This window comes from Pipistrellus hanaki (assembly GCF_964339955.1).
Source record: "Pipistrellus hanaki genome assembly, chromosome: 19".
Classification (NCBI taxonomy): domain Eukaryota; kingdom Metazoa; phylum Chordata; class Mammalia; order Chiroptera; family Vespertilionidae; genus Pipistrellus; species Pipistrellus hanaki.
The window spans coordinates 23313614-23340144 of NC_140521.1; the positions used below are offsets into that span (position 1 = coordinate 23313614).

A 26531-nucleotide genomic window follows, 5' to 3' on the forward strand; every position below is an offset into this window, starting at 1 on the left:
GCCGTGCTAGGCACTAGGGCTACAGCGATGGCTGAGTCACAGATTTAGATGACACTTTTAGAATTATAGACCTAAATACAATATAATGAGGAGAGAATCCCATTTTCATCTTTGCTTGGTCAGGTCACATGTGAACGTTGGGTCACACGTCGGTGTTGATCTGTAGACAGGCCAGAGTTTGGTCTGAGAAGAGTTAACGGAATGGAGATGAGACACAAATAGCCAGAATCAAATAACCTTTATGAAGCGGCTGCTCTGTGTCCTGTCCAGGCACAGGATGTCCAGAGAGAGGAGAGGACGCTTAGAATAGAAGCTTGCCAGATGTTAACCCTAAAGGCCAGGCAGAGAAGAGGATCTGCAAGAGAGGCTGAGCAGGAATAGCAAGGGAGCAGGAGAAAAGTCTGGAAGCTAAATCAAAAATGTGCTTCAAAGGTCAAAGGTATGTGATCTGGCGTCTCTTCTAATCTCACTCTAATCCTAACCCTTTAACGTGCTCCCTCTGACCAAATACACAGGTCTTCCTGTCCCTCCAAGTATAACTCCCCACTCCTAACTCTGGGCCATTGTCTTGGCAGTTCCCACCGATTGTCAAGCTCTTCCTGGGAACCAGAATGGCCCAGGCCTTTGTTCATTCAGATCTCAGTTCAGATGCCACCTCCTCAGAGAGGACTTCTCCGATCACCCCATTAAAATAATAACCTTCCATCTTACCCTGACTCATTTCTCATCTCCGCATTTATCCCTCATCCCCTGACATTGCATGTATACTTGCTGGCTCCTCTATTTACTTCTCCTCCCCAAACCCTCCAGCCACACACTCCAACACGCATTCCACCTCCCCTTTCATGGCCGTCACACTGCATGGTGCAGTGTCTGGTGCACTGTAGGTGCTTTGTCAATATTGGATAAAATAATGAATTAAGTAAAATCAAGATGCCAAGAAGGACTTTGGTCATCTGGACAAGAGCAGTTTCAGGGAGGAGCAGCTGTCAAAGGACAATGAATTAAACAAGGTCTGAAAAAGCAGGAGGTGATAAGATCTGAAACTCTGATTTAAAATTAGCCTGAGACAGGAGATGGGAACCTTAGGAGGGGAGGGGAAAGGAAGAGGAGAGCTGCAGCTAAGCTCCTAGGTATAGAGCTAAGAAGTTGGAGGACTCCTTACATCATGACTTCTAATTTGTATTTGTTAAATTAAAAAAAATAGTTATTGATTTCAGAGAGGAAGGAAGAGAAAAAGAAAGAAAGAGAGGGAGAGGGAGAGGGAGAAAGAGAGACATTGAGAGAGAGAGAGAGAGAGAGAGAGAGAGAGAGAGAGAGAGAGAGAGAGATACCAATGATGAGAGAGAATCACTGATAGGCTGCCTTCTGCACACCCGCTCTGGGAATTGAGCCCGCATCCGGGGCATGTGCCCTTGACAGTAATCAAACCTGAGACATTTCAGTCCACAGGCCGACGCTCTATCCACTGAGCCAAACCATCCAGGGCAGTGGTCGGCAAACTGCGATTTGCGAGCCACATGTGGCTCTTTGGCCCTTTGAGTGTGGCTCTTTCACAAAACACCAAGTGCGGGCGCTCACATACAGTACAATTAAAACTCCATGGCCCATGCGCAGAAGTCGGTTTTTGGCTCTCAAAAGAAATTTCAATCGTTGTACTGCTGATATTTGGCTCTGTTGACTAATGAGTTTGCCAACCACTGAGCTAGGGCACTTCTAATTTATTTTTAAAGTAGTCCTAAGGACTTATCAGCTGAGATAAAATGGAGCTAGGGGTGGGATTATGTGTTCGAGGAAAGTGGCATACAGAAAATTTGAAAAGCCAGAAAATTTGCAAGGCAGGTTCAATAAAAAGGCAGCGGGCATGAAGTTAAGGGGAGAAAAAGACAGAATTAAGTGAGATGGGGACGACAGTGAAGCTAAGACGGAGTTTGCAGATGGCTTCTGCGGAGCAGCCACGGGACTGGCGGTGCAGGGACAGAGACAATGCCATGGCCCTGTCCTGGCCGCCAGTGGCAGGGACGGGGATGTCTGTGCTATCAGACATGAGCCATGGGGAGGGGACAGGAAAAAGTGTCCATCTTCTAAAAGTAAAAATCACCAAGAATAAAACTCTATTTGACATTTATTCTTTATGAGACTAACGCCAACAGATTCATTGTAAACAGATTTGGCTCAATATTAAAAAAATAAAAATGCAAGGAATTGTAACAGTCATAAAAAGTCATAAAACATAGACAGCTGATTTCCCAGAGGGGTGCCGGTGTAGAGTGTCTAGGACAGACTGGGGCCCCAGGGGAGAGCCGGGGTGCCCCCGATGTGCCATGTTCTCCAGAGGCTTAGGAGGCAGCGCGCGGGGAGCCCAGCCTCCTCCAGAGCAAAGCCACGTTCCTGTGCAAACAGCTGGACTTCCGCACATTAGTCTGTTTAAATCAAGTGAGTTTTTAAAATTTAAAAGTGCTTTTGTGTGAAGAAATATTTAAAAACACCTGGACGAGGTGGTTTTTAAGTTTCCTTCCACGCCAGAGGGTCTCACCTTTTTATTTAATGAATTGATTTGAACGTAACTATTTTAACATAAGTTTTAGAATAGTTTTAGACTTACAGAAAAGTGGTGAAGACAATGCATGGAGTTCATATATACTCCACACCAACTTGCCCCTGTTACTAACATTTCACATTCATAGGCACGTTTATCACAATTACTGAGCCAGTATTGATGCATTATTATTGACTAAAGTCCATACTTGATTCAAGGTTCCTTGTGTTTTACCTAAAGTCCGTATTTTCACTTCAGGATTCTATTCAGGATCCCTATTCACATTTATTCATTTTATCTCCTTAGGCTCCTCTTGATCGACAGTTTCTTTTTAAAAATACATTTTTATTGATTTCAGAGAGGAAAGAAGAGGGAGAGATAGAAACATCACTGGGGATTGAGCCCTCAACCTGGGCATGTGCCCCTGATCAGAATCGAACCCAGGGCACTTCAGTCCATAGGCTGATGCTCTATCTACTGAGCCAAACCAGTTAGGATGACAGTTTCTTAAACTTTTCTTATTTTTGATGACCTCGACAGTTTTGAGGAGTACTGAGCCAGGTACTTACAGAATGTCCTCAGTTGGGATCTTTCTCTCATGATGTACCGGGCTTATGGGTTTGGGGGAGGACTGCCACAGAGGTAAAGTGCCATGCTCAACATATCATATCAAGAGTACACACTATCTGCCGAAACCAGTTTGGCTCAGTGGATAGAGCGTCGGCCTGGGGACTGAGGGGTCCCGGGTTGATTCTGGCCAAGGGCATGTGCATTGGTTGAGGGCAAATCCCCAGTGGGGAGTGTGCAGGAGGCAGCTGATCGATGATTCTCTCTCATCGATGTTTCTGGCTCTCTATCCCTCTCTCTTCCTCTCTGTAAAAAAGCAATAAAATATATTAAAAAAAAAAAAAAAAAAAGATGGGACAGAGGAGCCGGAGACCGGGACCAGGACACAGGCTTTATTGCAGGAGAAGACCCTGCCGGCTGCCTCCCGAAGGAAGAGAGCCCATGTGCAGGGTGAACACGCCTTCTGAGGGGAGGAAAGAGAAGGGACGGGGCTTAGGGCACTCAGCAAGAGCTGGTTGGTGGTTTCATGTAAGGCACATGATTAGGGACCTAGGGACTTAGGGATCGGGGGCTTAGGGTATTTGGCAGGTGCTGACTGGTGGTTCAGTGTATGGTCCATATGAGGTGCCTGGTTAGGTACTCAGCAATGTCCGGCTGCAGGTGTAGTTTACGTCATTCTCCATCCATCAGCTGGGGAAAGGGAGGATCTATCAACATTGTTGTTCATTTTTCCCTTGATCGCTGGCTGAGGTAGCATTTGTAAGTTTCTCCACTGCAGTCACTGTTTTCCCTCCTGTCCACACACCCACAGTACTTTTTGTCGTCACAAATAATCTGCAGCTGTCGATCTGGTTATTTTAAAGATAAACGTTACACATTTTGGTGGTCAATGTTAATTGATTGGCTAAGCGATGCCCGGGTAGCTGGTCAAACATATTTCTGGGAGTGCTTCTGGGAGAGTGCTCAGTGTTGAGTCAGTCGACCGAACAAGATCACCCTCACCATGGGGGTGGGCGTCACCCGATGGCTGATGTCTTGACTAGACCAAAAGGCAGGGGAAGGGCACCTTTGCTCTCTGCTGAGCTGGGACATCCACCTTCAACTGGCCTTGGACATCAGGGCTTCTGATTCTCAGGCCTTTTGACTTGAATTACAACTTATACGCCATTGGCTCCCTCAACCCCCTCACCCTGGCACTGAATTACACCACCAGCTTTCCTGGTTCTCCAGCTTATAAACAGCAGAACCAACTGTAAAATGGGCCTCAGTCTTGTCTTCCTTTGTCAACTGATGAGGCCGTAGGTGCAGGCTGGGGGAGAGAGGGAGCACAGCAGGAGTGGGGACCATAGCCCTTTAGGCCACTTCCTCATGTCACTTGTGCCTTCAGGGCTTGCTGGGACCGTCGTGTACACCACTTCCCTGTGATGATGGCGATGCAGCCCAACTTTATGGCTTGTAGGTCATTGACACCCCGTTGATGATAGGTAGCTTCAGGCCACGAGGTAACTTGTAAATATTTCTCTCTTTTCCGTGTCCAGCATGGCTAGGGAGCAGTCCAGTTCCTGAGCAGGGGTGGCTGGGGATTGAGAAAATGAAAGAAAGAAACAGAAACAGAGATAGAAGGAAAAAGCTGGGACCTGGTGGGACTGCTGCCCTCTTCTGATGGGGAGGCAGTGATCCAGAGCTGATGCATTGGTTTTATTTTATACCCCAAATACCAGGAAGTTTTACTAAAAATCAAGACAAAGGAGATCATTTGCATTCTTGGGTGGGCAAGTCCTATTCATTCCTGGTGCTTGATTGGATTTACATAATAAAACCCAATCCCCGGGCACCTGGCAGAAATGAAGGTCAAGCTGACAACACTTCTGCCTTTTGGCAGAGTGTGTTTCCAGGGCGTGGCGGTGCAGAGGCCTCTGGATTCAGCTGACAATAATTAAAGAAATGCCATGTGCCTTCCCAGGCGCTCTCTACAGTAACTGGGTGTCTGGTGGTCAGTGTTCAGTCTCTACAGAGGCCCAGAGCAGGCCAAGGGGTACTTCTTAAAAGGCGAGCAGCTATCGGCGGGTGATGGCAAGGCCTTCCTCTTCGATCCTAAGGCCTGTGCTGTGATTCACCGCCAGGGTCTGCCAAAGGCTCCAGAGGACAGCGCCGCCTGCCACTGCCACCTCACGGACACGGGATCTGCTGGCTCTCGGGCCCGGGTGGCGGAGCAGCTTGCCCAGCAGCCTGACCTTTGACGAGCCTCTCGTGTCTGAGCCTCACTCCGAACGTTCGGACTTGTCGGGCCGCTCAGTAAATAGGCTGGAGTAACGCATGTTGCCTCCAAAATCCAAGGAGACCCACTAGGCATTCTGCCTCCTTCGTGGTGGGAGGAGGAGTCAGCTGAGACAGCTTACCCTTCACCTGAGAAGGAGTATCTCCACACCCCATTCCCGGCACCAGCTTGTGTCTTAGCCCTTTTGGACTGCTGTGACACAAACACCACGCATGAGGAGGCTTAGAAACAACAGAAATGTATTTACTGGGAAATCTAAGATAAAGGCGTCAGCAGACTCAGTGTTTGGTGAGGTCCTGCTTCCTGGTTCTTAAAGGGCCATCTTCTCCCTGCGTCCACATGGCAGAGAGATGAGAGAGCTCTTGGAGTCCCTTTGTAAGGACACCAATCCCACTCATTAGAACTTCACCTTCATGACCTATTCACCTCCCAGAGGCCCCACCTCCTTATATGTTCACATGGGGGATGAGGCTTCCACATAGCATTTAGGTGGGACACAAATATTCAGTCTATGACACCAGGTCAAGCGGGTACTGTGGTGGTATTTGAAAGCTGGTGCTTACCTCTATGCACACAGAGGCCAGAAAACAAAACTTTGAGCCTCTGGGGATGCTAAAGTCTGTGGACGAGAGGGGCCACATGCTGACCTGACAGCTCAGGGGAGGCCTGCGTGGCGGTATTGCAAACTCAGACCTAAAATAACCACAAAGGATGGTGTGAAATGAAACTTTAACTAAAGCAGTGATGGTGGCCAGTTACATCCTAGGCCGGTATCCTCCCTGACCAGGTCTACTTTTACCTTAACTGAGCCTAGCTGTCTTTTTGCATCTATGATAACATACCCTTGAAATGTCTGGGTAGCTTGTAACTTCCCTTTTTCTGGAGCCCCTGGGGCACAACCAAATGTGGTGGGCACCAGGACAGAGACCACAGATTCCTTCATTATCATGTTAATTGTTCCTGCATCCACCTAAGTGTGTGTCCATCATTTTACTTTCTATCCAATCCCAGGGGTTTCCCACCAATTCACTTTATCCCACCTCCTTAGTCTATCACCAATGAATTTCATGGTACCCACTTATGTCCCTCCTTTGATAGCAATGTATAAATACTAATGTAATCCACCATTCTCCAGAGGGTTATCTCAGTTCATCGAGGTTCTGCTTCCCAGCATAGGTTGACATTTGGCTCAAATAAACTCACAAACAATCTTTACAGGTTTCAATGGCTTTGTCACGTTAACAAGTCTGGACCGAAGAAGTCGCGGGATGTGTGACCTCCGTGCTTAATGGAGCTTAGGGAGAGAGCAGAGGCTGGGTGGGCGCTCCGTCCTTCCACCGGCACAGACGCCCACTCCACTCAAAGATGCTGGCACAGGGACTTCGGGAGCTTTTGTTCTTACTTTCCTTCTAAACACAGTCTGTCTGTGATGACAAACACTGGGCCTCGTGTTCGTCTGTGGGCCTGTGTGTCAGCAAACACGCTGCCTTTCTGAAGTGTGCAGCCATCCACTGTGAGCCGTGACTCGGCCGAGGACTGTGCCAAATTAGCCCTCCTTTGAGGAATCTTCCTGGGGGGACTTCACAGTCAGAGCCATTACTCATGAAGCCAGATGATGCGTCTTAAAATGCCAACGTCTTGGTATTCAATAGCTTTGCACACCCCAACTGAGTTGATTTGTAATTCTTTGGGGAGGCTCAGAGACTGCTTTTGGCCACTTCAACCTTTCTCATTTCACCTGCTTCCTTGAAAGGAACACAAACTCAAAACACTTCTACCAAAGGCCCTCCAAGCAGTTAACAAATGGTGGCAATCTTGGTACAACTGGCACGCAGCAAACATGTGGTGCACTGGTCCTGAGCACACAGAATGGGCTTGTATACTTCCTGTCTCCTCTCGAAGACCCAAACAGGAGCTGATGTTGCCACCCTCCCCCACAGATGAGGTGAAGGATGTGCTGGGCATCATCTAGAAGTAAGAGGTATTCATCCAGCTGAAACCGGTTTGGCTCAGTGGATAGAGCGTCGGCTTGTGGACTGAAAGGTCCCAAGTTCGATTGGTCCCGGGTTCAATTCTGATCAGGGGCATGTACCTTGGTTGCGGGCACATCCCCAATGGGGGGTGTGCAGGAGGCAGCTGATCGATGCTTCTCTCTCATCGATGTTTCTAACTCTCTATCCCTCTCCCTTCCTCTCTGTAAAAAATCAATAAAAAATATTTTAAAACAGAGGTATTCATCCACAAGCGTGCTATCCAGCTGCTGCGCTGCCTGCTATTCATGGCAGCGAGGAGAGACCATGCCGTTTTCTGTTGCTTAAGACAGATGTACATGGTGAGTCAATTCAAAATGAAATTCTAAGAATCTGGGGTTGAAGATTGAGTGCCTTTACAAAGAGATAGAATGCTGGAAGTCACCCCCACAAACATGTCCAACTCTTTTTAGAAATAAAAGAGAAAATACTACAGAGAGAAGGCATTTTCCTGTAAAGTGGTATCAAGACCCCATTAACAAATGGAAAATAGAGAGGTTTAACAACCTGCTCAAAGTCACCTAGGTCAAAAACTAGAATTCCAAAACTAGGTCAAAAATTGAAAGCCCAACTTAGGTTAGTCAAATTCCAAAGCCTGTATATCTAAGTTTCTGATATTCCAGAAGGTCTGCTTGACAGAGATGGATGAAGAAACTGCGATAGTATTCTCTCAGACCTACTTTGGACATCTTTAAAGCATAAAGGTGAAGACAGGAAGGAAACGATAGATGCCAAGAAGAGTGTAACTGGACATAAATGTACACACACGGCAATATAGTCAATGGTCTATGACATCAACCAAACAATAGGACTCGTCCCATGACCCCAGTACTAAACATGTATTTCAGTTCGACAAACAATACCTCAGTGTATAGGCTTTACATTAAATTTGAATCCATGAGGATGACCATGCCATGGCCCCATTCTCAAGAAGCTTGCAACACTAAGGAGGGGAAGAGTGTAAACAACCAACCGCACTGCAAGGCAGGATGGGAGGGCAGTAGGACATGAAATGCCCTTCGGGCGGGAGGCTGAGGGGGGCCTCCAGGTGAATAGCCTCGGGTGCTGAAGGGTAAAAATTCTCATGGGAGACGGAGGCAGGAAGGATATCCCAGGATGAACGGAAAGAAGGAATAAAGGCATGAAAGGATGAGTGGAAGCCAAGAGGGCGAAGAGGCTGAAAGCAATGTTAAAGAGTTTGAGCTGCATTTAGTAGGAACACAAAGCTAAGAAAGGCGAGTAGAGGGGCTCAGTCAAACCTGCTCAACAATAGGAATTAGTGATTAGGATGCAAATACAGGCTTCAAGATAAACTTCGTGAGAGGTTCTGGTCAAAATGGTGGTATAGGTGCCCTCGGTGGTTTGGGTCAGTGGATAGAGCATTGGTCTATGGACTGAAGGGACCTGAGTTCAATTCCAGTCAAGGGCACATGCTTAGATTGTGAGCTTGATCCCCAGAAGGGGGTGTGCAGGAGACAGCTGATCAATGATTCTCTCTCATCATTGATGGTTGTATCTCTCCCTCTCCCTTTTTCTCTGAAATCAATAAAAAAATATTTTCTTAAATGGTGGCATAGGTAAACAAAGTATTTACATACTCCCACACCACATCAAAATGACAACTAAACTACAGAACAACCATCATTCAGAACCACCTGAAAGCTAACCGAACAGAAATCTTACAATTAAGGATATAAGAAACAAAGCACATTGAGACTGGTAGGAGGTGCAGAGACTTGGAACAGGCTTGTCCCACAACTACGTGTGGCGGATAAAAACGGAAAAGATCTCTCAGCTTTAGAGTGACCCCCTGAGGCGCCAGAGGTCCCAGCCCTACACCAGTCCCCCAGCCCAGGGTTCCACTGCCAGGAAGAGAAGCCCCATAGCTTCTGGCTGTGAAAACCAGCAGAATTGTTGAGTGAGAAGGAAGCTCTGGGAGTCCCGGCATTCCTCTTAAAGGGCCCACATGGACTTCCTTGGACTTATTTTCTCTGAGCTCCAGTGCAGGGGCAGCAGCTTGAAATGCACCAGGGGGATGGACTGAATCATCTGGAATCAGAGTGAGAGCTGAGGGTGGGGGGGTGACAGGTGGGGGGGAGGGGCAGCTTTCTTACAGACAGAAGTGCTGGCAGAGGCCATTGTTACTCTGTTGAGCCCTCCACCCACAGGTCCAGCAGGTGGGCACCATATCTGAGTCTCCACCAACTTGGCTAACACTGTTCAACCAGCCCTGGTGATTCCCTGAGACCTCACCCCCTCTAACTTCTTTGCCTACTAAAGTCATTTCCAATGGCTGTGCCATACAAATGGCCTATTTTGGCTCATGCTTCGGACTTTCCTAAAATCTCTCAAACAAGCAGCATCTGGCCTTTGTGTGCCTCATACCTCTCACTAAATAGACCCAGGCCCGGCACTAGCAACAGCAGGCTTGTTTCTCAGCGAGGCCTTCCTTGGGTAACTCTAACCCCAGCAAAAGTAGCGGCCATCACTTTGTAGCTCATGCTGGGTGGCTGCGGACAGAGCACAGGTGGCGAGTTTGGCCTGCATCTCCTGCTCGACTCCAGAACCAGCACACTCATTGGACAATTTCAGACCATGTTGAAGCAGCACCCAACCACTGGCACAGAAGTGGAGGACTCAGTGGGCACCAGAACCCTGCTGAAGTAAGTCCTGCTCTATGAGGTTGGCCCCTGCACAGCTGGTTCTCCATGTGGTTCCAGCCGGTTCTTGCAGAAGACCTGCCAGGGGGGTCAAGCCCTCCCACTGAGACACCAACAGCACTCAAGGCTTAACCATAACAGGAGGATGGATGCACACAGCCCGCATGGGAATGCACATGGAGCACCCAGCTCAGGTGACTGGGGAGGCTGAGCCACTGGCCCCTACAGGACACCTACTACACAAGGCCACTGTACCAAGCCTGGAAGACATAACAGCTCTACCTAATGCACAGAAACAAGCACAGGGAGGCAGCCAGAATGAGTCCACAAAGAAAATGTCCCACATGAAAGAACAGAACAAAACTCCAGAAAAAGCACTAAACAAAATGGAGATAAGCAATCTACCAGATCCAGAGTTCAAAGTGTTGGTTATAAGGATACTTAATGCACTTAGAGAGGAAGAGTAGGTGAACTTAGTGAGAACTTCAACAAAGAGAAGAGCCAGTCATAAATGAAGATTACACTAACTGAAATGAACAATGCATTACAGCGGTACAGATGAAGCAGAGAATCAGGTCAGAGACTTAGAAGATAAGGACACAGAAAACACCCAATCTGAACAGCAAAAAGAAGCCAAAATAAGCAAGATAGTATAAGGAGGAGCCTCTGGGACAACTTCAAGCATTCCATGGGGGCGCCAGAAGGAGAAGAGAGAGAGAGCAAGGAATTGAAAACCGAGGTGAAAAAATAATGATGGGAAACTTCCCTAACCTGGTAAAGAAAACAGACTTCCAAGTCCAGGAAGTGTAGGGAGTCCCAAACAATATGAACCCAACGAGGGCCACACCAAGACACATCATAATTAAAATGCCAAAGGGTAAAGACAAAGAGAGAATTTTAAAAGCAGCGAGACAAGTAGTCAGTTGCCTACAAGGGAAATCCCATAAGACTGACAGCTGATTTCTCAAGAGAAACTCTGTAGGCCAGAATGCTTTGACAAGAAATATTTAAACTGATGAAAAGCAAGAACCCACAATCTACCCAGAAAAGCTAGTATGTAAAATTGAAGAAGAGATAAAGAGCCTCCCAAACGAGAAAAGCCAAAAGAGTTCATCGCCACCAAACCAGTATTGCAAAAAAAAAAAAAAAAAAAAAAAAAAAAAAAAAAAAAAAAGTTGAAGCGTCTTCTTTAAGAAAAACGAAGAAAAATAAAAACTATGAATAACAAATTGACAATAAATACATCTCTATCAACAACTGCTTTAAATTCTCCAATGAAAAGACATAGGGAGGCTAGATGAATAACAAAACAAGACCCTTACATAAGCTGTCTACACAAGGTTCACTTCAGATGGTAAGACACAAAGACTGAAAGTAAAGGTGTGGGGAAGATATATTTCACACAAATGGAAACAAACAAACCAAAAAAACCTCCACAAAAACTGGGGTAGCAAGACTTATACCAGACAAAATAAACTTTAAAACTAAGGATATGTAATAAGAGACAAGGAAGTATCCAGCAATCCCACTTCTGGGTATTTATCTGAAGAAACCCGAAACACTAAATTGAAAAGACATATGCATCTATATGTTCATTGCAACATTATTTGCAATAGTCAAGATACGGACACAATCTAAGCAACCACTAGATGAATGGATAAAGAGGAAGTGGTGCATAAATGTAATGGAATGGAATATGACTCAGCCATAAAAATGGATGAAATCTTGCCATCTGCAAAAACATAGCTGGACCTAGAGGGAATTGTGCTGAATGAAATAAGTCAGACAGAGGGAGACAAATGCCTGATGGGTTTACTTGTATGTGAAATCTTAAAAACAAATAAGCAAACAGAAAGAGAAAACATTTTCTTTTTGTTATTTTCTTTTCCCCCCTCTTTTTCATAAAACATGTTAACAGTGGCCAGATGAGAGGAGAAATGGGGGAGGGGAGGGGGGAGTGTGAAAAGGTTGAAGGGATTAAGAAGTACAACTTAGTAGTTATGGTATAGTCTCACCATAGGGAACATAATCATTAGTGCTGAAATAACTATGTGTGGTGTCAGATGGTACTGGAGTTATCAGGGTGGTCACTTAGTTAGTTATATAATGTCCAATCACTATGTTGTACACCTGAAACTAATCATAATACGGTATGTCAAATTAAAAATTATTTAAAGTAGCCAAGGCCAGTTTGGCTCAGTGGTAGAGCTTCGGCCTGCGGACTGAAAGGTCCCAGGTTCGATTCCGGTCAAGGGCATGTACATTGGTTGCGGGCACATCCCCGGTAGGGGGTGTGCAGGAGGCAGCTGGTTGATGTTTCTCTCTCATCGACGTTTCTAGCTCTCTATCTCTCTCCCTTCCTCTCTGTAAAAAATCAATAAAATATATTTTTAAAATAAATAAATAAAAATTATTTAAAGTAAGAAATGATAAAGTTCATGAGAGCTTGAGCTATAGCAAGTGATGGTGTGACCAAAACTGCAGGAATGACTTGGTCAGAACTTGTTCATTGACTGGATAGGGAGACAGGAAGGGGAAGATGAGTTAACTCAGAGGGCTCCTGGGGAACCAGAAGAATAGGGATAATAGAAATGAGCTGAGTATCACAGCTAGTGGGTGGGCGTTTGGAGAATGAAGAAAGAGAAGTTAATTTCAGGTCAGCTGGATTGAATGTGAGGTGGCATTAAGTCCATCAGATGACAATATCCACTGATTGGAAGCATACGCTAGTGAAGAGCTCTGAAAATTATGGACTGGAGGCAGTATGTTCTGCAAATACAGTTTTCCTAAGACACAGGCACACCGTAAGTTTATTATCTGCGGCTGCTTTTGTTCTGCAGCCCCAGAGCTCAGAGCTGTGACAGGGACAGACACTATGTGGCCTGAAAGCCTGAAATTCTGCAGTTACTACCGTGTAAATAAGACATCCTCCGAAAATAAGACCTACTTACAGGTTTCCTTCTGAGTGAAATATAAGGCATCCCCCTGAAAATAAGGCCCCCTCTAGGCTCTGTCTTAGAATGCTATTGCTAAACATGAGAGATTTGGTCCACTGATTCTGAAAGAAATGGAGTCACAAGAAATTCACCAGGAAATTCAGAAATTGGATTGTTATGATGATGTTCCAGAAGATGATGACATGATTGTCATTGAATAAAAGAGTAAATTCTTGATACTGTAGGATTTACAGTTTGTCTGGTTTGTGTTGACAACTACCTCCAGAAGATGATGACATGATTGTCATTGAATAAAAGAGTAAATTCTTGATACTGTAGGATTTACAGTTTGTCTGGTTTGTGTTGACAACTACCGTACTACCGTACAGGTAATAAGTTTCCTTTATTTTCATTTAACAATAAATGTGTACCGTAGTCTTCTTCATGGAAAAATAAGACATCCCCTGAAAATAAGACCTAGCGCATCTTTGGGAGCAAAAATTAATATAAAACACTGTCTTATTTTCGGGAAAACAGGGTATTAAGCCCTTTTTGAAAAAGTTTGCTGACTCCTGACAGAGTCCAAAAAGGAGGTGAGCTGTTCATCTGGAGAGCAAATGGTGGAGAAGCCAGGAAACATTGGGGGATATTAGAGTCTGTCCCCGGTCAACCAGTATGTGTTGGACACAACCAGGCACTGGGATAAGGTCCCGTAGTGGGAACAGCACAATCAACAAGGCAGACAAGGTCCCTGCCCTCCTGAGCTTTACAGTAGAGCCAACAGGAGGACAATCAGATAATAACCCAGTGCTAACAACATTTATACGTTGTGGGTGAGAAAGAAAAGAGAAGTGAAGGGGGGGAGGGGGTCTGGACAGGAATACTGAGATAGGCCAACCGGAAACCGAGGAAACCCCCAGCACAGACACCGAAGATGAAGAAGGACCAGACTGGGATGTCAGGGCTGCAGGGCAGGGCGAGGCCTGGAAGAGGCGTTTGGGAGTGGGAGACCTCAGATGATTTTCGTGGGAGCAAACGGGTCTGAGGAAGTTACAAAGTCAAGGGGCAGTGAAGAATTTGGGGAGATAGTTGTATGCTGATTATGCTGATTTTTGCAGAAAATCAGAACAATAGAAGAAAATAATAGCCAAGCTCTGGCAGATTTGATGGGTATTAAGGTGCTTTTTGCTTTTGTTGTTGATAGTCAGCCACCTGGGGATATGTTTTCTTCCCATTGATTTTTATTTTTAGAAAGAGTGGAAGGAAGGGAAGGACAGAGAGAAAGAGAGAGGGAGAGAGAGAGAAAGATATGAGAGAGATACAATTGGTTGCCTCCCATATGCACACCAACCGGGGCCTAGAATTGAACCTGCCACCCAAGTATGTGCTCTTGACCAGGAATCAAACCTATGACCCTTTGGTCTGCAGGCTGACGCTCTAACCATTTAGCACTCTGACCAGGGTGAGAGGTTCCGTTTTTATCATCAGGAGGATGTGAGTGTGTTTGTAAAGAGGAAAGAACCTCTAGATATGGACGACTTAGGAAAGAGGAAAGAATTCATTTCCCGGAGCACAGGAAGAGGACTTATGAGAATAGCCGGCATTTAGTACACTTAGCAGGAGCCAACCGCTCTGCTGGGAGCAATAGGTGCTAGAGAGACAGGGATTCTCAGACCAGCCCTGAAGTCCAATGTTCTCTACCCTTTACCGACGAGGACACGAGCTCGGCAGGTCAGGAACTGCCCACGCCCACATTTAGGGAGCAATGGAGCTGGAGTTCCAAGCAAATGTTGTCTAGCTCCAGAGTCCACGCACTCTCACTGAACCGAAATGCCACCCTGGGAAGTAAATCCTTCCTGCCGCGGGAGGGAAGGAACCGGAGGGTGAAAAAGGAAGACCCTGAAGTAGAAGCCCGCAGCGCAAGGCCGGCGAGCCCAGGTGTCCTCACCACACTGTCTGCCGGGGCACGCAGCTCCCACCGGCCCTCCCGCCTCTCCTCTCCGCCTCGTCATCCTGCTCCGTGACCCGGAGGCTGGCCCTGGCCCTTGGGCTTCTGTTCGGTCAGGAGCCAGGAACCAGGGACAGGTCCTCCTCACGTTGGACCTCAGGTCCATCCAACGCGGAGCTGTGAGCTCCCGCGGCGCCGGGACGTTGGGGGAAGCGGTGTAGCGGCCGCTGAGCCAAGGGTATCGGGTCCCGAGGTAGAGGCCCGCACAGGGGCCGCGCACACAGCCACCGCCGGGCGTGCCTGGACCCCGGGAGTGAGTGGCACACAGGTCTCCCTAAATATTTCCCCGCTCAAAATGCCACATTAAAAAAAGTCCTGTGTATGGAACTAGATTTTTTTAACCCTCACCCAAGGATACTTTTCCACTGATTTTTATAGAGTGGAAGAGGGGGAAGACAGAGAGAAACGTGATGTGAGAGAAACACATCGATGGGTCGCCTCCTGCAGGAGCCCTGACCAGGGCCCGGGCCAGGGAGGAGCCTGCCACCGAAGTTCGTGCCCTTGACTGGAATCAAACCTGGGACCCTTCGGTCCACAGGCCAATGATCTACCCACTGAGCAACACCAGCCGGGGTTGGACTAGATATTTAAGGTCTGATTCAACCAGGTGTGATCAACCCAGGTGTCATGCCCCAAACTCCAAACCTCTCTGAGGATGTTGAGACCAGCGCTGCCCAGCATAGGGAAAGGCCCCTGAGTAGTGAGCTTACGAGTGGGGGTCAGCGCCATGCGATCCGGAGGCCCAGACATGGCCTCTGCCTCTGTGCGGTAACATGGACACAAGGGTAGGACCTGAGCCCAGCTCCTCTGGCCGGGACCTGCCTCCTGACACCACGGAGAGCTGGCCAGTCAGCCGCCCGCAGGGCCTCCTCCCGGGCCTGTGCCCACCACGTACGTGTCAGGGCTGAGGCTGCACAGGCGCTGGGGCTCCCAGAGGATCAGACAGAAGCGGATGCCAGAGCTGCCCAGAGGGGTGGGGAGGGCTGGGGTGGGAAGAGGAGCGAGGGAGACACTCCCGGAGCCCCCTGAAATGAGCAAAGCTGGAGCCTCTCACCCTGTTCAGAAGTTCCCTGCCTCTGGCCAGGAGTTTCCATGGAAACCTCCTAAGTTCTATCTATAGCAAGAGAAGATTCGAAAAGGGAGCACCTGAGATACGAAGGCGTGAGCTCCACGGCGGGCGGCCAGGGGGAGGGCGGGAGAAACAGCCGATCATTATCCTGGAACATCGTGAACGGCCGCCACAGAGCAGGAGAGGCGGACGGACAGGGTGGGAGACGGAGGGCGGGCACAGGGGGATGAGGGGGGTGCAGCAGGCGGTCGGGGGCTATGGGGCACCAGGCCTGAGGTGGAGGCGCACAAGCACGTGCAGGTGGCTCCCAGATCAGAGGGGACCAAGGGCAACTCCGGAGAGGGCCTCAGGCCCCAGGCTGCTGCAGAGCAGGCAGGACGGGGCGCAGGCAGAGGGCACATCCGGTGCTGGTGTCCGGCTGGGGCCGCAGCAGCCTCTGTGCCTCCATCGCCCGGGCCACGGCAGAGCCAGTCCGTCTGTCACCCCATTTCCGCAGGGAATCCCTCAAAAGCAAACCTTACCGTAATCAGAAGCTCTGCCGAGCCTGGTAAATCTTTGTCTCGTGAACGGCAACACTCGGGGTCCCTGTGAGAAAGGCTCCGCTAAGCTCTTCCTCCCCATCCTGCCATCAGCCGAGGGCGGCATGAGAAAGGCGTATCCGAGTCTTAAATGTCACGCAATGCGCCTTCTAAAACCCTCAATGTAAGAGCAACTGTAGAGCTCTCAGGAGGAAGCAAGCAGGAGTCTGTGATGTTGGGTTAGCCAGTTTGCTTACACATGACCTCAAAAGCACAAGCAATAAGAGACAACCAAATCGGACATAATCCAGATTTTAAAATATTTTTGCTTCCAAGGACACCATGAAGACACTAAAAAGATAACTCCAAGAATTAGAGAAATCATGTATCTGATGAGGGACTTGCTTCTAGAATACAGTAAGTCCTTACTTAGCAAAGCCAATAGGTTCTGTGACTTTAAGTGAAACAGCAAATAACAAGACCAATTTTACCATAGGTTAATTGACATAAACAATAGTTAAGTTCCTATGGTATCGCATCAACATTATAACAAAACAACATTGAATGAAATGTCATTTGAAGACCTGCTATATATAAAGAACTCAATAATAAGAAGACAAAAAAGAAACAAGTTTTAAATGGGCAAAGGATCTGAATAGACATTTCTCCAAAGAAGATACACAAGTGGCCAATAAGTACATTAAAATTTTTCAACATCACCTGCCATCAGGGAAATACAAATCGAAATCGCACTTCACACCCACGAGGGCGGTTATGATAAAAGGCGGATGGTGAGTACTGGTAAGGATGTGGAGAAACGGGAGCCCTCACCCATCGCTGGTAGGAATGTAAAACGGTGCAGCCACTTTGGAAAACAGGCAATTCTTCAGGAGATTTTACATGGTTGCCATGTGATCCAGCCCCTCCCTCCCTTGTCACCATCTTCCCTGGTCTCTGTTGAGGCTGACACAGTTCAATGCTTCAAGCTCTTCCCACAGCCCCACGGAAACAGGGTTACGTGAGACAAAAGAGTAACAGGACCAAAGGGAAGGAGAGGAGAACAGGAGGGAAGAGGGACCGAGGGGCCTGCGGTGCAGGATATGCTCTGATGTCGGACCCCTGTGGCATGCCTGCTCTGGGCCGCATGCAGACGTTCACAGGCCGGACTGATCCGGTTCCTGTGAATTAGCCTCAGAAACGTCGACACCCGCTGTTCTCTCTGCGCAGAACGCGCAGTGCGCGCAGCACACTCAGTGCCGCTGCCCTGCTCTCGCGGTGAGCCCGGAGGCCAGGCCGGGAGGACCTGTCCCTGCGGTACCCAGGGGCACTCACTCCACGGTAATGAAGTGAACTCAGAGTTTCTCTCAGCCTTCGCCCATGTATTCCAAACGGATTAAGATTGTGCTGAGGGGAATTCTGTTTAAAGATAAGCATCAGGCAACGCACAGAACGGGAGAGCCAGTGGGCATGTCAGACCACACCCGGCGTGTCCCCTCCATCTGACCGGTGAGTAAGCTGAGCGGTATATGTGAGTGTGGAGCTGGAATCAGAACGGCCCTCTGCTCCTGGGAAGCAGTGTCCCAGGAGTGGGTGTCCTGGTGTAACACACACAGGTGTTACAAGCAGCGGAAACCGGGTTCCAGTGCCACGTCTCCCTCTAAGGAATCGCAGAGTCTTGGGCAAATCAACTGTCTCCCGAAGGAAGTGGGAAAGAGGATGCCTTCCACCACGTCGCTGGCCCAGAGGGCTGCTCCATGGGTGGCGGCTTCGGTAACTATTACAGAGTCCAGCGCTCCGCCCGCCACCACAGGCGGCCCTGGCTCTGTGCCGGAGGGAAAAGAAACATCCGTGCTATGCGAGGAGCGGGCGGCCCCGCACCCAGGGCCTGCGCCTGCTCACACCCTCCATCCTGGGTCTGGGCACACAGCAGCTGCAGCCAAAGAGGAGAGCACTGCTCACACAGGCGCCCTCTCCAGCCGTGAGCATGTGGCCATGGCCGTGGCCGTAGCCTGGAAAGACGGTCCATCCAATCAAGCCCAACATCTCTCATGAGTCTTCTCTTTGGCTCCTTACCCTTCTTGTCAAGGTCCTACTTCAGAGCCCTCCATATACAGAATAACAGGAGGACCCTGGGGCTGCCAAGTGTACAGACCGTCCAGCGTTCTGGAGGGCAGAGGGCAGAGGGCAGAGGGCAGGGAGCATGTCCAGTTCCGAGACTGGTCACCTCAGCTTCATTAAAGGAAGCTGGAGCAGATAAAAGGGGCACAGGACGATGTCCCCTGTCAATCCGGCCGCTTCCGGTCTTCCTCATCTGCTCACCGGACCCAGCTCCCCTCCTGGGTGACTGTCACCTGCTCCCCATTTTTGAGGCAATAGAGGGGGAGCTTACACCCTAAGACTCCTGGCCTCAGGTCCTCCAGGGAGCCGCCTTCCCCCGCACCCAGCACAACAAACATCAGTGCTTTGTCATCCAGAACGTCTCGGCCAGCTGGAGGCTCACCGCTTAGTTTGCATGAGCGAGAGACATTCTGGGATTAATCTGGCTGCTGACGTTTTGAAGCATTTATCTGTAATTTTTATAATAGCTCTCATCATGGTGCACGGGGAACCGACAAGACAGAAGAGGGGCTTCCCAGGATAGATGAGTCTGGAGGAAATTAGCGCAATAATGTTGTCTTATTGGATCTATTTATTAGACTGTCAGAGAAAGTCAGGAGCTGAGAGGAAAAATGGTGGAAGGCACATGTGGTTTGTTTGTCAAAGGAGACACTTGTGTTCTTTTAGAGCAGTTCTTGGGAATGATTCAGAATGGATGGAAGGGAAAAAAGGATAATGCTGACTAATACAGGTGGAACTCCGTGTAAATTTTGTGGGTTAAAAACTTGCAAAACTGAACTACAAGGATTGTGGGCCCTGGCCAGTTTTGCTCAATGGATAGACCATTGGCCTGAGGACTGAAGGGTTCCAGGTTCGGTTACAGTCAAGGGTACAGATCCAGGTTGTGGGCTTGATCCTCAGTCGGGGGCATGCAGGAGGCAAGCCAATCAATGATTCTCATCACTGATGCTTCATCTCTTCATCTCCCTTCCTCTCTGAGATCAATAAAATATCTATACTAATAAAAGGGTAATATGCTAATTAGACCGGGTCAACTGGCCATCTTCCGGAAGTCCAACTTCCTTCCAGACAAAGCCATGGTGGTGGGGGCTGAGGCAGAGGCAGTTAGGGGTGAGATCAGGCTGGCAAGGGGTTAGGGGCGTCCAAGCCAGCAGGGGAGGGCAGTTGGGAGCATTAGGTAGGTAGGCAGGTGAGTGGTTAGGAGCCAGTGGTCCTAGGAGCCCGGGGTCCCAGATTGGAGAGGGTGCAGGCCAGGCTGAGGGAAACTCCCCACCTACCCCCTTATCCCCGTGCATGAATTTTGTGCACTGGGCTTCTAGAGTGTGTGTGTGTGTGTGTGTGTGTGTGTGTGCGCGCGCGTGTGTGTGTGCGTGTGTGACTTTTGAATTATAATTTTGTGTGTGTTACTTTAGTTAACCAGCACTTACTAAGTTTCCAAAATCCCATGGCAGTTCTAAAACATAGCAATACTTGAATCACGGAGTGAACAGGAATAGCAACCCAGATACACTCCCTGTGGGAAGAGAGAATTCAGGGTCCACAGACTTGGTCCCTTAAAGAAAGTTCCTGCTCCTTGAATAGCTGCCAGACAAAACAGCAAGATTTGGGCAAATAAAAACAAAAAATAGAGCCACACCCGAGGTCACAAACCGGAGAGACTGCCTTTGCACTCAAATGGTTTCTCTCAGGGATGAACGGTGCGACTGTGATCTGACCTCACTCCTGCCATCGGCTTTCCAGCCCTCAACTCCCAGCAAGGGGTTTCCTCTGGTCTGTGTGGGGACTCTACAGCTGTGCCTGGAAGGCAGTGTGTCTGAGCCTGGCCAGGGGGCTCAGGTGGTTGTTCCCCAAAAGGCTGTGGGTTTGATTCCAGTCAGGGCACATCCCTAGGTTATAGGTTCTATCACTGGTCAGGGCACATAGGAGAGACAACCAACCAATGTTTCTCTCATGTCTCTCTCTCCCACACTCCCTCTCTCTTTATCACCCCCCCCCCTTCACTCTCCAAAATCAATTTTAAAAGAACACACATCCTCAGGGGAGGATAAGAAGTGGTGTGCCCAGTAACCTTCACTGCCCCAGTCCTGCCCAACAGGGAAAGCTGACAGCAGTTTACAGCAGCAGCAACGGGAAGCGGCAGTGCCTCCTGTTCCTGTGAAGGCTGCGCATCAACACCCCGTCACTCAACACCTCCATGAGCGCTGACTCTAAATACAGCGGCTGCAAAGCTGTGCACCGTCTGGTGGCGGGCACACAGAAGCATTGCTCCGGGGGTAAAAACTGTAAAAGATTACACGCGGTTTATCGGAGAGGTAGTATTATGGATGATTGCCTATTTTTTTTTTTAGAACATTTTTATAACAATACTATATTGCTTTGTTATTTTTCAAATTTAGGAATAAGTCAATAAGATGGAGGTGCCAGAGTGGTTCCCTTTCCTGCTGACACATGGGACAGGAGGAGGGCTCAGAGATGGCAAAGTCCAGCCAGTCTGTGCCCCTGTGAAGGTAAGGAGGGCGGGGCTTCTGGCCAAAGGCTGACTCCCCTATGTCTGCAGGAGGCAGACCAGCCAGACAACTCCTCAGAGTGGTGGTGAGCAAGGTGCAGTGCTGACATCTGACCTTGACATCCACTGTGTAGGAGACGTATGGCCAGGGCCTGGCACGGACACTGGGTCTCTGTACGAAGCCAGGGCCTTGGCTCCTACCTTCTCTCCCATGGTTTTTAATTGTTCCACATAGAGAACAAGAGCTACTTGAAGGACAAATGGCCCTCCTTGCTCTGCCACCTCCTTGACTCTGCCCTGCATAGCCTCCAGCAATGTCGACTGTATTCCAACCATGGAATGAGCAGTCATGAAAGCCTGGTGAGCCATTCAAAGAAGTGGAAAAGGTCAGGTCCCTGGCAGAAAGCTGAATTTGTCAGTTTTCAAGGACCAAGCTGGGGATGAACCAGAGAAGCGTCTGAGAGACATTGCGCTTCCCTGAAGAGAGACTGACGATGCTGGCACCACACCATTCCCCTTCTTTGCTCTTACCCATGAACATGGTACCTGAGCAGTAACAGCCTTCCTATAACCACGGAGTAATCGCATAAGGATTAAAAGCAAAAGTGGTGAGGATGGCCTCATGGACATGGACCTGGCCCTCTAATGCCTTGTCAAGTGGCTACACCGATGCCAGAAACTACCTTTCTCTGCGCTTCTCATCGCATGGAAAATATTGTCACATATTAGTTGAAGCTGCTATTAGTTGGGTTTTTGGTCAATGAAAGCCAAAGACCTTCCTAATGGGATCATTCTCTCAAATCAATCATTTTCTAATGGACCTGATCTGCACATAAATATGATCTGACCTTACCCTGCTTAAATTCTTCCATAGCTCCCCACTGTTTATGGAATAAATTTTAAGGATGTTAGCATGTTACATCAGATTCCTGATAACCTTACCTGGTGCCCCTACCCAAACATACCTCAGATCCTTCAGGCATCCCTCTTACTTTACATATAGTAGTTCCAAATAACAATCTATATAAAAGCCCAATATGCAAATTGTCCCCTTGGGAGTTCAACAGGGATACCGGGAGTTTGATCGCTTGCCATGATGTGCACTGGCCACCAGGGGGAGGCAAAGAATGAAGGCCCCAGCTGGCAGCCAGCAGCCAGAAAAAGGAAGCCCTAGCCAGCAGCCAGAATACCCCTATCAGCCCTGATCACCAGTCAGGCCAGGGAACCCTACCTGTGCATGAATTTTGTACACCAGCCTCTAGTGAACCAGTGAGGAGGGAGCCCTATTCTGGGGTGCATCACCTGAGAACTGCCCTCCTGCAATCCACTTTCTTTGGCCTCTGTGACTTTATGTTTTCTCTTCCTAGGATGCTCTTCCCACCTTCCTGTGCCTGCTTTCACTTACCCTTCAAAATATAGATGCTTAAACATCACTGTATCCAGGCAAGTGGACTTAATACTGGACATACTTCTATCTCTGCCCTCCTCATGTTAAAATGTCTGTTTGCATATCTGACGTGTTTCCTAAAGCAGCCGTCGCCAACCTTTCGGACCTCATGGACCTCCAGTGGTCCGTGGACCACCAGTTGCCAACCGCTGTCCTAAAGAGGGCATTTCTCTGGCAGCAGGGCCTGTATCTTTACTCTGTGCAGCTCAGCACTTAACACAATCTCTGTGCAAAGGAGCTGTTCAGTAGGAATGCACTGGGTTTCCAATGAGTGTACACTCACACACACACATGCACGTATGTTACTTGATCTTTGTGTCAAATATTCACTCTTCATTTATTCATTCATTCATTTTTACAGAAGGACAAAGCTTCAATAATCCAACAGTGCTGTCACAAAGATAGGAAACTGAAGAAAAGCAACCAAATGGAAATTCCCCTAAAGTGTTATAAACACTCCACAGGAAGTTCACCGGCCTGAGGAGAAAAGGATGGTTCTAACAATACACTGGCAATCACTGCCGCCAGGCATCACCCAGGGGCCAACCTTTCGGACCTCATGGACTTCCAGTGGTCCGTGGTTTAAGTACAATATGAACGCATAGTGGAGCGCAGAGAGCTGAGTCTGGAGGCAGGTGGTATGGAAGGTGGTAATCACTGCACCAGTGAATCCAGTTTTTAAAAGTTCGACTCATCTAGCTGTTAGCATGGGAAGCTATGAAATCCCAGCGGACAGGAAGAGTTCCCTCTGTCACATCTTTTGTTTCTTATTTCTTTAATTTCTTCTTCTGTCTGTGTCCTCCGGCTCAAATATGTACTGGTTTTTCCCATTTTGAGGGAAAAAATCTTCGATAAATTCTGGGCCCCAGTTACCATCTTCATTTTCTTCTCCTTCGGCCACTGAACTTCTAAAGCAAACATCTGTACTATTGTGACCACCATCTCTTCTTTTATTATTAACCCCCTGCCATAAAGCCACTGTCCCCACTGCCCCACTGAAGTACGTTCTCCATGATCCCCGACTGACCAATCATCAAATTCAACATCATTAAATTTCTCCTGGTCTATAATCTTATCTTTGTTGCAAATAACACCCATGACCCCCTTCCTTCCATACTTTCTTCAGACTCCTTCTGAGCTTTCGTGACTTGACAGTAGCCGTATACCCCAGTCTGTCCTTCTTCGACTCTTTAGTAAGCATTCCTTCCTCCCCCATTGCCTAAACCTGGGTGTACTCCCTATAAATTAATGGATATTTTTGTCAGAGGAATGAACTCCCACCCCACAATATGAAGTTCAGAAAAACCTAGGGAAGGGGGACCTGACAGAGACAACCAGCTTGGAAATTTGTCAGAGAAGGTTCCAGACTCCATCTGTGACTCCTACGCTACTCATTGTAAACTTTGGGCCCACAAGATAAAGTCCCACTCCTGCACTTGATATCAATGAGGCTCTAGCTACATTTTTTAGAGGAGATGACCCATTTGTATTGTCCATAAAAATGTTATACAAAAATCTGGAACTAGCAGGTTTGTAAAGAAGAAATAAATCTATATGTATAAATAGATAGGGATATATATCTCTATCTCTATCTCTATCTCTATCTCTATCTCTATCTCTATCTCTATCTCTATAGTTACCACCCAACTGGTAGTTATCATGTGCAATGACCACCACGGGACAGATGCCAACGCAGGAGCTGCCAAGTTGCAGTGACTTGGCAGCTCGGTTCTCTGGTGACACAACCAGAAGCAGAGAGGAGGGAGCCCAATTATGGGGTGTGTCACCTGAGAACCACCCTCTCACAATCTGGGATCCCTCAGGGGATGTTGGAGAGCCGGTGTCAGCCCGATTCCCGCAGGCCAGGCTGAGGGACCCCACTGGTGTATGAATCCGTGCACTGGGCCTCTAGTAGTAAATAAGAGGACAGCAGAAGTAATTTAAATTTGAATTATTTTCCTTAATATTGGGATGAAAACCACTTCAAAGCACATGTCTGACTTCAGAGCAGGTTTTGCTCACTGGCCAAGCCTATCATAAAATGAAGGTGTTCAGCTCAGTGCTTAGAGCATTGACCTGCAGACTGAGGGATCTGGGGTTCAAATCTGGTTGTGGACTCGATCCCCAATGAGGGACATGCAGAGGCAGCTGATCAACGATTCTCATCATTGATGTTTCTCTCTCTCCCTCCCCTTCCTCTCTGAAATCAATAAAGACATATTTAAAAAACAAAATAGAAATTGTTACATTGAATAGAGATTATAACTTATATTTTTGAAAAATTAAGATGTTTAGCGTCTTGTCTTCCCTTCTGGCTCTTACAAGACCTCTGAGGTCGTCCGGAAAAGTAGGCACTGGGGTGCTCCCGGCTGTGCTGAGCCCCACCCACTCACCCGCAAAGGTGCTGTCCACCCTCCATCTGCAAGGAAGCCACTAGGTGGTCACCCAGGCCAGTCCTGGTATCTGTGCTGAGTGTGTAATGTGTCCTCCCACCTGGCTCGCGGGTGGAGGGAAAGCTCCCTCCCTGGTGGAGGAGCGGTCCCTCTCGTCCTGCTCTCGTCCAGCTTCTTCTTCTGGGGGTGACAGTCCAACGCAGGGCCTTCGGCCACCATCCTCCCTAACTTCCCTCCGAAAAGGGAGTGGATGTCCGTCCTGGCTCCTGCTCTCAGCCTCTGCCCTGGGAGGGCTCTTCCTCCCACACGTTACTGCTGTGGATGCTGACAGCGACAGTGACGTTTTCTCTGCACTAATTAGGCTTCTGTCCCATGCACTTCCGCTCCCAACCTCCAGACATCTTGGGAGAGACTTATGCGTCTGCACCTTCTTTTCCTCCTTAAAGTCGTCACTCAGGAATTCAACAAAAGCTTTGTCCACGTGGGGCCATCACACGGACCCCACCAATGCTGGGAGGCCCAGAGGGCCAGGACCACACCAGGGTCACTGTTGGGCAGGCACAGTCTACAGCAGCAGGATGGCGTGGCCAGCGAGAGGGCGGGCCCAGGGAGAGGGCGTGGTCCAACGAGAGGGCGTGGTCCAACGAGAGGGCGGGGCTGAGTGAGAGGGCGGGGCCGAGCAAGAGGGTTGGACCAGAGACACAGGAGAGGCAACCAGGCTGATGGGAGCACTGCACATGCAGATGAAGATGACCCAGAACACAGCTACCGCTACATTTTCAGCTCTCATTCGTTCCCTACAGAACACCGCCACACAGTAGGCATTCAGCAAATATATGCTGAGCAAACAGATAAATCCAAAAATACTCCTTCCTGGATAACGCGTCATCAACCCCGACCCGCCCCCACAGTGCAGCATGCCCTGGCCTTACCTGCCCATCCGCAAGGTCTGTTCACACCCTGACTTGTGCGAGGCGCTTTTCCTATTGATTCTCCTCTATGTGGGCTTCCCACTGCGCATGTCCCAGTGTGAATCCCACCTTCCCCAGACCTCCTCCTCACCACATCATCATCCACCATGCCCCCCCCACTGGGCATTTAGTGTATGTTTAATGATTCTGAAACGGCTTCTTGCCCAGCCCATTCGGAGCCATGTGAGCGTCCCCCCCAACCCAATCAATATGGATATGGTGAGTGCTCACCATGGCCTGAGAGCAGTTCCTGGTGGCGGTGGGCGTGACACTGTGTTGGAAGCTGGGGCTCTGAAGGGAGGCCTCCAGTGGATCCCAGCCTGGGACAGCAGTGAGCCAGCCCTGAGGGCATCACTGCGTCTCTCAGGCCTCGGCGTCCCCTTGGCCAGACTGGGAACCTGACGATCTGCCTCCCTGCGGAGCTGTAAGCTGAGTGAGGTCAGGAATGTGCTTAGCAAAGCGTTCGGCACGTGGTAGAAGTTTTGGTAAAA

The 26531-nt window shown here is 48.7% G+C and overlaps 1 long non-coding RNA gene across 1 annotated transcript; it reads left to right on the plus strand.

The window, feature by feature from the left end:
* Positions 1-268: 268 nt before the first annotated feature.
* Positions 269-24899, plus strand: LOC311613396. Its single transcript, XR_014793447.1, has 4 exons — positions 269-439; positions 21120-21230; positions 22597-22672; positions 23038-24899. It is a non-coding gene; the product is annotated as an uncharacterized lncRNA (long non-coding RNA).
* The last annotated feature ends 1632 nt before the right edge of the window (positions 24900-26531 follow it).